Here is a 15,608-nt window from a genome sequence, read left to right on the forward strand (position 1 = left end):
ATGTGGTATTGTTTCATTTTATTTTTGCTTTTTACAATTTTATTTTTTAAGGTAAATAAGAGCTAAATTAGCCAGAAATTTTACTTTCGAAGAATGTTGTAAGTCAGTGTTTCATCTAGTTTATAAACCATAAATAAAGAAAACTTCAAATGCCCCTTTTAAAACATAAATCATATATGTAGTTATAAAAAACACATTAAAAATAACCAAAAATAATTTCTGCAGTCACTCGTTTTCTGCACAACAACACCAATTAAACAAAATTGTTCATTCCTATTTTTTTTTTTATGGGGAGTGTCAAATGACTGAAACAGATCAAAATAGAAAGCATGTTTTTTTTTTTAAATTAGCCCATTATAAAAATAAATTATTCTTTTCACTCTTTTTTTTTCAGAGTACAATGATTGAATTATAGGCCTTACCACAGGAATTAATACTTTATATATACTTTAGATAAACGTTTAAAAAAAAATCGGTTTGGCAGCAACAAACACAGTCCTTGAGTCCGTGTGGAGAGATTTCTTACCTAAAGGTGCAAAGGTCCAACTTTATTTGAAGGTCGAAGATCAATCTTTAGTGAATGCGACTCCAGACAGATCACAAGAATAATGCTTCTTAGAAAACAAAAACAGCACAAAACGTTAATAAAGCACACTCTTTAAATGAAACACGTTGAAAAACGTTGAGGACAGTAGCAGCAGTGTAAAGCTGTACTATCACTTCAAATGCTCCTCCTACAGTTAGTTTACCTGTTCTGTCTGATACCTGTGAGAGACGGAGCCTGATTGGTGCACAACACTCAATAAACATGATCAGACACTGACCGATGACCCGCATGAGCTAATGATTATCTCACAGTGATGCTATACAGATTTATCTCAATAACAGTCACATGAACAGATTTGATAAGCCGCTATGTTCAAGATGGCCAAATCACTTCAGCAGCTGTTTGATTCTCACGTGCACAGAACTTGTCATACACTATCAATAATTATTCATTCAAATGTGCAAAAAAATGGAAATATCAATATTAGCAAAAAAAATGGTTTGTTGTAAAAATAGCAAGTACACATCAGTTATTTATTTCTTACTAGTAAATATATAATTTATGATAGCAATAAATACTTTGTTACTATTTAAATGCTTGATATCGAGAGTTACATTTTCACTAGTTGAAATGTTAATTCCTGATATCTGTAAATGTATTTCAGCATGTTTAATTTGGTATTAGTGATATCCAGACATGAATTTCAGATACCAATAAACTGAAGAGTAATTTTAGATATAAATTGCTGCTATCAAGAATAGACATTTGCACTAGTAATTACAGATATCAAAATCAATGTTTGTTTTTTTTACCAGTAAAAAATTGCATTTCTGATATGTGAAACTGGAATATCAGCTAAGCAATTGATTATTGATATCATTAACTGAAATTGAATAGCAGATCATTGGGACATTTAACTGAAAAATACAATTACAGATATCAAGAATTATATTTTTGTACTTGTTGAAATGGTGTTACTTTTGGAAATAGTATTCCCTCACATTCTGTTGAATTAATAGGAAATAATCTGATTTTATGAATGAATGAATGAATGAATGAATGAGGCATTTTTTATAGTGCTTTATTATGTATACCCCAAAATGTGCTTTACAATCATATCAGGTACACCACCTGGGGCCTGTTTCAATAAGGAGGTTCAACCAACTCTGAGTTAAAACTTGAACTCTGAGTTGACTTACTCTGAGATGGGAAACTCTAAGTTTGCAGTTTCAGAACAGCTGAAATGAGTTAGTTCAATCAACTCTGAGTTGACCTACTCTGAGTTAAGCGCGTGCACCACAACTATAAAAAGCCATTATCAATGGAGCGCAGATATTACGAGTCACCATGGCAACAGCGCCAAACAAAAAGAGGAATTACTGTTATACAGTGTTGGGTGTAATTAATTACCAAGTAATCTAAATATTGTGATTTAATTAAAGGGATAACTCTTAATTCTTCTGTAATTTAAAATACAATCTGATGTAATTACATTAAATAGGCTACTGCATAGACTATAGAGAACAATTCTGTATAAAACAATAGTGGATTTAACATACATTTTTAAAAGGTATATTTTTTATGTAACCTTCTCCCTCTACACACTTTGGTCAAATCAAGAATAGTTCATGCAATTGTATATTGTTTATTTGAAAGCATTAAAAGTGCGGTTTCTTGTCTCTCCTTGTATTGTTGAGGTTGACATGGGATTTAGTAATTAGTAATAAGTAAACCGATACTTTCTAAAGATGGTAATTATTACATTAATCTAATTACACTGTTGAAGATAACATTGATAACTATTTTAGAGTAACTTACCCAACTGTTATAATATCAGAGGTGAAACTGGAAGAACAGTAGGCCTATGTTATTCAACCTTATTTTAATTTTCATGTGGAGCAATCCTGCAGGCATTAAAAGAACATGGCAGCAGCTGAAAATTAAATATAAAAACATAATTCAATCAGCTAAGGCTTGAGCATATCATGGGTGTAGGCTACCTGACTTTACAAACATGTGACATATTAAATAACTAAAGCATCCAGTGTCTAGCAGTGTAGCAGCATTTACAGCTGAGGGAATTCCAGGAGGGACTTCAGAGCCAGTCACTCCCAAAGATCCAAGGGCCTTCATAAAATGTAAGAGGTTTATGTGTTATTTTTTTAGATAGGCTATTTTTGATATTTCCATTTATTTTACTTTGAGGTTGGGTTTTTTGTTGGTCCTAACAGATTCTGATGGTAATATCTGTCTTTTGGAGCCTCCTGTCCCAACAGAACCACATGCAGTTGTAAGTCGCCTAATGTTAATATTATGTGTCTACACATCAAACAATCTACCCATTCAGATTTTTTCAAATTTTTATGTGGAGTAGCCGATAGAATCTAAGTTTAAATCTAAGTATAAACAGGTATTCTTATCTCTCCCTCCGCCCTCAGAGTGTGGAAGAACAGCAGGGGGACGGTCCATCAACTTCTGTTGCACAGATGAACACATTTCAGTGATTTCCAGTAAATGCCACAGTTTAATTCTGTAGAATTTGTTAGATTTGTTCTGTAGAATCTGTAGAAACTACATTATGTAACTCTAATCTACTACTGTATTTTCAGTTGCCAGTTAAGGAGTTATAGACTTCATCTTATTAAAAAAAAATAATAGAAAAAAACTGCAATAAAAATAGCAATATTTTATTTATTAATTAAATATTTATTTTATTAATAAAAAATTACTGAAAGAATGAATGAGTTGTTTAAACACGGCTTCCCCTTTAAAAAAGGGGAGGAGACCGATAGAAACTCTGTGTTTACCAAAGAAAACCTGCTCCCGACCAGGTTAGGTTCACAGAGTAAGTTGCCATGGTAACTGACTCTGAGTATAAGTTACCTCTCTTTCAAAAACGGGCTTGACTTACTCTGCTTTCTCAGGTTTAACATACCTCCCATTCTGAAACAGAAAACTCAGAGTTTCCCTCATTTCAGGGTTAACATACTCAGAGTTTTCACTTAACCTCCTTTCTGAAACAGGCCCCTGGTATTAAGATGCATTTTGGTCGATCGGATCACAAGTGCACAATACACATACAACTTAGATAATTTGTTCATTCAACAAAAATCACCTGTTCAATATGACACAACTTAACATTAAAGTACTACTATTTCAAAAGGCAATTCACACATTACATTTCAAATGAGTGTCTATTCATTTCCGTACAATGATCTAACTATCAACTGATACAACTGCTCAAAATGATAAGTAACTGTTGCATTACTCTTAATGCATAGTTGTATGGAAACAGACAATCTTCCATGTTTACTGTAAATCATGAAAGTTTCAAGATAACGTGATTCATTTGTCACCAATTAGTGTGGAGCATGAACCAATTAGACTACAATATCCATGGATGTAGCCTAATATTTTATCATAATGCTTAATCAGACACTGTGTCTATGGTCCCAAAAACTGTACCACCTTTTCAGACTATTTACAGTACTGACACTAGTACTGCACTGTATAGATCACTCCTGATTTGTTTCTTACAGTACAAGCAAGCAAGTTAGCAATGCAAGGAACACTGCATTTGATGTTTTACAGTACTGTCTTTTCTTTTCTATTTCATAGCTAATTATTTTTGCTTTGATTCAAATAAACCTATGATGTTGTGATTGTACTGTAGTGTTTTGCATCAATATATTACAAACTTTGTTCAATGATTCCACTGTGTCTGTAGTATTCTCTCTACTACTGCAGTACTTTTACAGAGATGTATTTACTGTACATGTAGTACCATAATGAAACCTGTATCACCTATTTTGTTCTACAATATTTAATGATTGTACGAACAATGACAGTGAAACTATCGGTTGCTTGTGTGTGGGTGATCTATAGTTATGTTTCAATGGTATTTCACAGTAAATTTGTTTTTTGAACCAATGATTGTGCAAGTGCAAGATTTCTTTAAATATGTGAATGCACAATGCAATGTTTTGAACATTAGACAGCCTGTGTTACAAGTGATAATCGTTTTGAGTTTTGTGTCTAGAGTTTTGAAAAATGACACCAAGGTTCTGAAAATAGTAGCAAAGTGATTGTAAAAAACTGTAACTCTCCCACTGATGACTCCACCCACTATAAATGACCACACCCACTCTGTACCCTTGCAAAGAGGACCCCACCCACTTAGACCACTCCCACTCATTATTAAAGGCTTGTTTGACTTCATGCAGCTCTGCATAGACCGATCGGCGGCTGACTTGAAGCAGTGCACGCCGGTTAGAAATTTCTGTCCGACTTGATACAGCGCCGACACCACGTGACTGTGACATAAGCCATCAAAGTACCGCGAGAGCGATTCGAGAGTAGCCGGTGTAAGGACCATCCATTGGCCCAACGACGGAATCCAATGGCCTGGCGAAGGTTTAAAGCGTGTATGTCTTTTCAGCGATCCAGTGAAGTTCACTTAATTTATTGGAACTTAGTTTTAGTATTACTTTAGCTCTATACGTAATCTGACTCCAATTTCAAATGATAATCAAATTTAGATCGTATTTCTGATTAGAAAATAATCATAAATATTGATTATGAATTAATTTAGATCTTTGATTACTCTGAGTATCCCATACTTTCAGTTATTAAATCATTATGGACCCGAATGCCGCTTAGAGATCACGTTGGCCAAATCGTGTTTCTCACGGACACAAACCAGTTAATTCTGATTTTAGTCAGAGGATGTAGGGTTTGCTAATACCTCGAAAAGTCGGTCGCCTACTGCTTACTCGGACTAGAGAGTGTAGTTTAATTTAGCCACTTCCATACAACTTGCTAAACCAGTGATAGACAGAAATCAAAAGGTCTTCATGATGACGTGCCTACTGCTCCGTTCATACATGCGCCTTTAGTTTGACCTACCTTAACTAAGATTTGCGGTAGCACCAGCCTCCTTAATATATTAAAATAATGATTTCAGAATACTTCAGAATAAATCAAGATGTAACATTTATTTGTCAGGTAAAAATGTATCATGCCAATTACAGAAGTAAATGATTAAAAGCCAATTCAGAAAATACATGACATCATTTACTCAAAGATGACTCTAAAAGTAAGCAATGTTCTCCTGACAAAGACACACAGTAATGTGTCAGGATTTTCCAACAGGAAAATACTGACATGCATTACTGTGTGGGGGATGATCCTGGTAAAAGATTCCCAAAGTGTGTTCTATTCCCTCGCCTTAAATACCAGACCAGAACAAAAGGGGTTAAACAAATGTTGTTTAGAGTTGGTTGGGCCAATCCATGTACCCTAGGGGGGTAGCACCTGGTTTCTTGAGATATCGTAAAGAGATATCAGCCAGAGAGGAGATACAGGATTCTCCTAAGTTCTCAATCTTTTTCATTAAACCAATGACTGCAATGAAATTAAGACCATTTTACCAATCGCACTGAGACCCTTAAAATGATACCAAACATGAAAAGGAAAAACAACATATTCATAAGATACACCATATGTGTTAAATAGACATTCTTAATTTAACTTTCAGTGACTTGAGGAGGAAGAAGAGGAGGGAGAGGGGGGATGAGTTGAAGTCAAACAAAGGGACAAGGAGATAGTTTGGGCAGGACAAGGTTCTGTGCTCTGTCTTTGCTATCTGCTGTCCAGGGGGCATTTTATGGCTTTATTGCAGGGTGCGTTTTGTTTAAGCAGGAAAATCAGTTCTTACAGACGGCCCCTGGCCCCTTGGGACAGATTTAGATCAGGCCAAAGGGGACATTTTTTGGACATTTTCCTGTTTCCACATTTTCAGTGTTCATGGACCTGACCACTGTAGTTTGCAGTGTTAGTCGATTGGTGCAGGAATCCAGTCGTCACCTGAAATAACAGCATTAAGACAGGTTGAACATTAAAATGAAAGCGTGGCAGAATTCGTGGATGCTGCAGCAGCTGGACAGGGTGTCATGACCCTCTTGGCCGGGTTCGCTTCCACCTGCACTTGGCTGCGTTGGTATTCAGTCTGTAGAATGATCTCGTTGTATCAAGTCTGTTTGCTTTGGTCAGCATGATCAGAAAGTGTCATTGGAAAGTGTCATTATAACGCTTTGCGGAAACATCTTTGTCCTCCCTAGGATGTTTTAACTGACCATTTGAGAAGTCCTCGGTCACCTTCAAGCAGAAGGTTTCATTTGCCGGGTAGATCAGAACTCCATTGTTGAAGGAATCATTTCACTGATGACGCTCCACTGCGTGTAAGACACCTGAACAACTTCTGAATGACCATGCAATAATTGAACACTGATGTATTTGTGGTTATTGTAAGATGAGGAAAAGTTATTGGATAAACACAAGAACACAAGATAACAAAACATGATGTACTCAAAAATATGAAACCCAAAAGTCAAAGGTGCGAGTGGTAAATATGGTCTCTTTTTCAAAATCATATATTTAATGAACATGTGTAATTTGATCACCAAATTCTTCACTACCTCAGTGATCTGGTAGTGGGATTTAGACTTGGTCTGGGTGAATCAAGGACGGGTAGCAGAAAGTCACCATAACTAGTATATTTACTAGTTGTATGCATAATTAGAGTAATTAGAGTATATCACATAATTAAACATGGAAATACACAATTTCATAATTATAAAATTGTCTACATTAGTTGTTATAAGTGCAAATCATCAATGAAACTTAATGTTTTAATAGATTCAATTAGAGAATGAAATGTATAGAAACAGAGATTTAAATTCTCTGGTTTAACTTTTGTAATTATCCTCTGTGCATTTGATGTACAGACTAGGTCACACTCAATAGTGCAGGTCTGAATTGTATCGTTGACAAATAGAAATGCCTGCATTTTAGATTTAGCTGTTTAGATCATTGTCATTAGTCATTTGTTGGAAACTAGGGGGCCCTCCTGGTTTGCAACAACGCTAACGACTGGACATAAAAAATATTTTGTCCAAAGACCAGTTGCATTGATTAATAGGTCTCAATAAGATTTTTTATGTGGATTTAAATCAATTGATGTGTGACCACAGCCATGCATGTCCTATGCACAGCACAATATTTGCATAGAGGAAGTTGACAAGACTGTAATGCAGAAAAGAAATTATTGAAATAATTTCCCTTGTCCTATATGTATGAAGGTGAATGATGTATTGTAGATTTGCATGATGTGAATAATTTTGGCCTGGATAGTCTTATGATCTATGCCAGGTAGAGATGTTCTAAGATTGTCGTAGTGATGGTGTGTATTGTGGATGTTTGTGTATAGGAGATGGCTGGTGTTTTATCCTACCATAATTTGTGTTGCATAATTTAGTTCCAGTTCTAAACTGGGAGGCCACATACAAGAGCTACTTCTGTAGTGTTATGAGGTGTGAGCGGCCCCTTGAAGTTTCTCCACCCCCATCTCCTAATGTAAAGTTGTGTGTCCTGCTTAAGGCAGGCAGAACCAGACCCTTGTGGAATCTGGTTCTAAAGAAAGTCATTTGTCAGCCTGTAAGGAAATAGACCTAGAGAGGAAAACACAGTTTAATCTTGAGCCTTTATACAAATTGCATTAAGATAGATGGTCTATCTCAATATTTATTTGATGGCTTTAGCCAGACAGTTGTTACTGATGGCTTTGATCTGTTAAGATTTTACGCCATTAGAAGAAAATGTGTTTTTGTTTACAAAGACATGTATCATTCTCATGATCATGTGTTTGCAAAGAAAAGGTCAATTAAACAGTGATAATAGTCAGATCTGACTGCTATTGCATCTAAACTCACACAGTCTGCTGTGTTGTGAGCATTAGGACCCTCAGGTCTGCTGGGGAAATCTCTTTACATGATGCTGTTTATTTACACTAGCCAGATCTGTGTTTAGAGCAATTAGATCACCAGGTGTGGTGCTGTGCTTGTTTGTTTTAGCCTTTGGAATTTATGGTGCCATTCAACTCTTGACCATTTGGATCTCTGTGGTCCATAAAGACTGTAGATTTTCTGCCTGATATTTACATTCCACACAACTGTTCTTACATGTCCAGTAAAATACCTTCCCTGATCAGATTCCATGTGAGTTGAAGCCCGAGGAGTTTTTTAACACTTGCACCACTTTGTTTGTGGTTTTGTTGCAAGAGAAAATTAAAATTTGTACCTCCCCTTGTTACTGGGTTAAAGATCTGTTAGATCAAAATTAAACCATCCTGTGGATTTGGATGGATATTTAAGACATGGTAATCAGGTTGATCATTTTAGTTGGTATATACTGAGCATTGTAATTTCTCTCATTAAAGATTCTTGCACAAATAGAAGGTAAAGAAGTTCTTTCTGATTCATTCTTCCTTTCAGTTTCCTTTCCAATACTTTCTCTAACCATCTATTATCTCATTCCTCCCAACACTAGTAGTGTTCCTCATTCTTGTTCCCTACATACACGTACCATCTTTCTACATTCTGATTCTTTTAATTCTCATTAAACATTCTTTCCTCTTCCAACCCAATGCTGAATCATTACGAGATTAAAGCCATTCTTGGCCATTACAATATAATATATATTACAATCGGGTCATAATATAAATTATATTTTATAAAATTGTATAACTCAAACCAATTTCATTTACTGGTCTCGGGGGTTTCTACTGAGTAAGTTGTCCAAACTGACTTGTTATCTTCTCACTGATCTTTTAGAAGGTGATTGGCCCTGCAGCTCCAGCTGTGCTGGCATGAGCATTGTGTACACAGCAACAACCAAACTGGAAACCAGTTACAGCTGCTTTGATGCTGTGAACATTCAATGGACTGCAGGCATTGAGAAACATGGGTCAAATCATTGCTCAATTTAAAGATTTTTGTGACTACAATTTAGAATTGGACACAATTATCTTATTTTAGGCTGAGATGTTATCAGTTGAATCTTATTTGAATATGAAAGAAAGGTTGGACAAACAGGTCTTATGGAGGGCGCCAAGATTGTTTTATGGTTTGTTGCTTTTGTCAGTCTCTTTTGAGACCTCAAAAACATACAAGAATGCAGTGGTTGCAAAGTCTGACATAAAACCAAATTAAAAGCTATGTTTTATAAAACTGAGCCTTAAATGGTGTTGTTTAAACCATATTTGGGACATCAGTCATGAACTTTTTGACACTATTGAAAGATTTTCAAAGAACAATGATTACTTTGATGTAATTCATAGTGGTCTTTGTCTAAATTATCTCATAAGATAAGGACAAGCTGTGCATGTCCTCTGACACTATCAGGCCTGGTTACAAGCCTCTAGTAACACAATAATTGTCATTATATTGTATGCATCAGTTGTAAAATTTAATGAATTTTCCAAATTTCAGCCTAGGACTTCTGCATAGCAGCTGTTCTCTAGGACTGAGATTATTTTCTCAGATAATTTCTTTTGAAATTTTCTAATTTAATTACACTGTTTTGTCCAACTTTACACTTCACACACAAAGGATTCAAGTGAGACAGTTTTACTTGTTATCTTTTAGCTCATCAATTCACAAGGTTTTTCACAAGTTAGCGACCATTTTCTTATTTCCATTATTGCAATGTTGTTGCAGCAAAGCAAATAATTAAATGTAACAACATTATTTACCTCAGAATTTAAGTTTTTAGTTTTCAACCCTCTGTTGAGTACCAGAATAAAATTTGGATGATGTTATCCCAATTTAGGTTTCATCACTTGTTGCATAGACAAACAAGGAGGTATTTAAAGTTAAAGCAAGGGATATCTTTTCTCATCTACACTGCCGCTATCATGTCCCTGATATGTGGTTTTATCTAATTCTCAAGCCCCACCGGATTTTGCGTTCTCCGGTCTAACTGGGTATGCCGACCCATTCTACAAATGTGTCTATATGAGGTGCGTCTGAATTTTCCCTCAACACTTCTAAAAGGCAAAATAGAATTGACTTACCAAACGGCTGAAGAAAGAGAAGGACATCTTACTTCTCTTATTTGTTGCAAGTCCCAATATTTCGCTGAAAAGACACTCGCAACCTGGAGAATCACGTCGGGACTGTCACCACTTTGTAAGGACCATCCATTGGCCCAACGACGGAATCCAATGGCCTGGCGAAGGTTTAAAGCGTGTATGTCTTTTCAGCGATCCAGTGAAGTTCACTTAATTTATTGGAACTTAGTTTTAGTATTACTTTAGCTCTATACGTAATCTGACTCCAATTTCAAATGATAATCAAATTTAGATCGTATTTCTGATTAGAAAATAATCATAAATATTGATTATGAATTAATTTAGATCTTTGATTACTCTGAGTATCCCATACTTTCAGTTATTAAATCATTATGGACCCGAATGCCGCTTAGAGATCACGTTGGCCAAATCGTGTTTCTCACGGACACAAACCAGTTAATTCTGATTTTAGTCAGAGGATGTAGGGTTTGCTAATACCTCGAAAAGTCGGTCGCCTACTGCTTACTCGGACTAGAGAGTGTAGTTTAATTTAGCCACTTCCATACAACTTGCTAAACCAGTGATAGACAGAAATCAAAAGGTCTTCATGATGACGTGCCTACTGCTCCGTTCATACATGCGCCTTTAGTTTGACCTACCTTAACTAAGATTTGCGGTAGCACCAGCCTCCTTAATATATTAAAATAATGATTTCAGAATACTTCAGAATAAATCAAGATGTAACATTTATTTGTCAGGTAAAAATGTATCATGCCAATTACAGAAGTAAATGATTAAAAGCCAATTCAGAAAATACATGACATCATTTACTCAAAGATGACTCTAAAAGTAAGCAATGTTCTCCTGACAAAGACACACAGTAATGTGTCAGGATTTTCCAACAGGAAAATACTGACATGCATTACTGTGTGGGGGATGATCCTGGTAAAAGATTCCCAAAGTGTGTTCTATTCCCTCGCCTTAAATACCAGACCAGAACAAAAGGGGTTAAACAAATGTTGTTTAGAGTTGGTTGGGCCAATCCATGTACCCTAGGGGGGTAGCACCTGGTTTCTTGAGATATCGTAAAGAGATATCAGCCAGAGAGGAGATACAGGATTCTCCTAAGTTCTCAATCTTTTTCATTAAACCAATGACTGCAATGAAATTAAGACCATTTTACCAATCGCACTGAGACCCTTAAAATGATACCAAACATGAAAAGGAAAAACAACATATTCATAAGATACACCATATGTGTTAAATAGACATTCTTAATTTAACTTTCAGTGACTTGAGGAGGGAGAAGAGGAGGGAGAGGGGGGATGAGTTGAAGTCAAACAAAGGGACAAGGAGATAGTTTGGGCAGGACAAGGTTCTGTGCTCTGTCTTTGCTATCTGCTGTCCAGGGGGCATTTTATGGCTTTATTGCAGGGTGCGTTTTGTTTAAGCAGGAAAATCAGTCCTTACACCGGAGAGCGGCTGCACGAGGGCTGATGACGACACAGCTGTTCCACGATTGGCCAGATTCACCGCATGACAACGATCACGTGTGTTTCGTGTTTATTCGAACACCTTTAGTTCCTCTAAAGCAAAAATAAATTCCTCTAAAACAAATCAGTTTTTTATAACAGTAAACACTCTTTTCATGTAGTTGCGATGTTATATTGTGTCATGTTCATCAAATTAAAACGTAGACTCCACTTCATTGACAGTAGCTTATGTTGAAATTTATTCTTGTTAAAACAGACGCTGTAAGAAGCAGTACATAAAGTATTGAATGAAAATGTCTCTGAAACATCTGTGTATTATTTGGCAAATATTGCATTTATTTCACTTCAGCTGTGGTAAAGTAAGCAAATACCACGTGAGCGGTCACTACGGGAACCAGAAAGTGTCCGACTTCACGTCTCCGTTTGCAGCTCCTCCCAGCCTGCACACGGCTACTCTCGCCGATCGGTTACATCCAGCCGCAGCCAATGTTGAACACACCTATTAACTCTCCCACTGATGACTCCACCCACTATAAATGACCACACCCACTCTACAAAAGATTCTATTTCAAATAAATGTTGTTCTTTTGAACTTTCTATTTATCAAAGAATCCTGAAATAAAAATGTATGTCTAAAATTTGAATTAGAATAGTTTGTAAGAGCTCAGCTATAAACGGACTGAGTTTATCTGTTCGGCGTGTTTAATCTCCTCGATAGCCTCTGTAGTCCTAGTTAGACATTTATTAGCAACCACCTTTTTCAAGACACATAACATCTTAAAAAAAAATCATGAGTGGGGTAAAACTGATTGTATTTTATGTCATAGAACAAAAGGTGAAAGTGTCTTGAGCTTGTGTTCACCACAGACTTTATTTCAGGTGAAATAAGATGCTTAGCACCCTTTAGCACCCACGTAGAACCGGACCTGAACACATGCATGATGAACACACATCTAATGCACAAAAACACCAGACTGAAGCAGAGAATGAATCATAAGGGAGTTTGATCAATAAACTTTAATCAGTCTGATATTTCAGTCACAAAGGTAACAGAATAATGACAGTAAAACAAATTGAATACACATATATATTTAACACTAGACCATGGGGAAATATAAGATGAGTCATATTTACAAAAACAATTCATCACATCTTTCTGACTTATTTCAGAAGCATCATACAATACTACATTCTCTTGAATAAATGATTCAATAACAAATACATTTTTAACAGTCACTTGTCGCAAAACAAATGTAATCGATAAATGCGTTATTTTAAGCACCAAGTTTCTATTAAAAGCTGATTTACTCTATTTTGATCGCTATCGTAGACACCAGTGTTTATATTTGAACTCTAAACTTTTATCCCAGTGCTTCTATGATAATTTGAACTATTATAACACAAAAATAATGAAACTATGAGGTTGAAAAGACTGTTTGTGAAGCTGTTTCATTACAACTCTCTCCGGGTCAGCGGCAGCGCCAACACAGCTTCGAATGTTTAATAGACAGACGAATTGAAAGAAGATCGCGTGGGTGTTTGAGCTCTATTGTCTTCTCTCTCTCAGCATGTTCAGTCTCACAATGCTTTTACGCGTCCACTCCACTTGAAAGGGATATTACGTCACTCAACACTCAAAGATAACGACACATTTCATCCTCTGTTGAAACGAAAGTGGCTAACTTCTGTCAACCTCACCTATAAGCAAAGACATAAATAAAGCAATTTAATTTGAATTAATACCGATTCTGTAATTTTAAAATCGTTGGAAAAAAATTGCGATACCTAGGTTAATCTATTTTTTCTCCCAGTCCTATATATATATATATATATGTATACAAATACGTGTGTGTGTGTGTGTGTATATATATATATATACATATATATATATATATATATATATATATATATATATATATATACACACACACACACACACGTATTTGTATACATACGAAGCGGCAACCTTCCTGTCTCTCTCTTGAATCCAACACAGAAGTGACTTAAACTGCAATTCATCAACTGGCCACTAGAGACAGGATCCAAAAAAGAGTCAATCCCATAAACCCCAATGTTAAAATGCCCAACTTTACAATGTTAAAAAGTGTTATTGGTCTATATAGCTATTTTGCCCTTCATGACAACTGTGAGGGGGTGAATGTAAAGGTGTGGCCACTTGAGTGACAGGTGGATTGCCGATGATGTCACTACTAGCCGTTTGTCTGCTGTCTGTTAGCAATTTTTTTTTCATATTTTTTTTACAGTCTATGATATATACACACATATATAGACCTCAAATATGTGACTAATATATAATCATATTGCCTATTTTACAATGTGTTTAGACGCTTTCTCAGATATGAGCTCCAGGCCATAAGCGGGCGTTCCTTCGGGAATTTGCCACTGGCTCTTATTTAGATAGTAGTTAAACATGAGATTTAATTTGTTTGGGGTTTATCAAACTGGCAATCTTTGAACTTATTAATCTATTACTTGTTCCAGAGCAAAAAAATAAGTTTCATAACTTTATATTTAGGCTCTACTAGGGTGCTGCTGAATTGTTTGCTTGTGTTTATTTCCTATCGTCTTTTATAATGGCTATTGTTGTTAATTTAAATGTTGTTGTTCAATAAATATAATTTTATAAAAATAATATGCCATGTTTGATACAGATCAGTGGTTCTCAAATTGGGATGCGCAATGCCCCAGGGGGTACATGAGGTGACAGAGTGGGTACACGGAACAAAATACGAAGTTTTGCCGTTCATTTAATTCTACCCTACCTTAAAATAACTGAGCATGTATTTCTAGCAGGTAAAATGGCGTAAATGCATGACATCCAATCAAATTACCTCATCTTTCGCAGTCAAAACTGACTGCATTCACACAAACAGCGTGCATATGATAGGTTGATAGGCGTGAAAAATCACGCTACATTACTGCAAATCTTGACAATGTACTGGAGTCACTTGGACTATATTAACGATCTCTTCAATAACTTTTCTGGGCCAGCAAGTTTCAATCCCTTAGAAGCCTATGGAGGAGTGATCAGCTCTCAGATTTAATCAAAAATATCTTAATTTGTGTTCCGAAGATGAACGAAGGTCTTACGGGGTTGGAACAACATGAGGGTGAGTAATTACTGACAGAATTTTCATTTTTGGGTGAACTAACCCTTTAACACTAGAACTGCCGTGGCGGTCATTTTGACCGTTTTGAATTTTATATCTGCAATAACTTTGTTGAAAAAATAAATAAAATCCTGCTGGTACCTGACTTTTGTGTCTGTATTTTCATTTAAAATGTTTTTCATATAAATTACACATAAGGCAAAAAAACAAATGAACATATTTACCTATTTCGGCCATAGACGGTCATATTGACCGCACTGAATTTCGCGGTATTATTATACATATACCAATATACACAACAATAAAATGTGGTAAAAAATACACAAAACATATTCCACAACAAATCATTTAAATGTAATGATATTCAGAACAGAACAAGAATGAAAAAATAACTATAAACAAGCCAAAATGAAATACTTTATAAGCGACAGTGAAAGTAAGCGACGTTGGGCTCACGTAACTCTCTAATTAGAATCAAAATGTTTCAACATTTGCGATATATTTGAATGGTAAACTATGCTTTATTATAG

Source organism: Scardinius erythrophthalmus (genome assembly GCF_964197995.2).
Source record: "Scardinius erythrophthalmus genome assembly, chromosome: 1".
Taxonomy (NCBI): Eukaryota; Metazoa; Chordata; class Actinopteri; order Cypriniformes; family Leuciscidae; genus Scardinius; species Scardinius erythrophthalmus.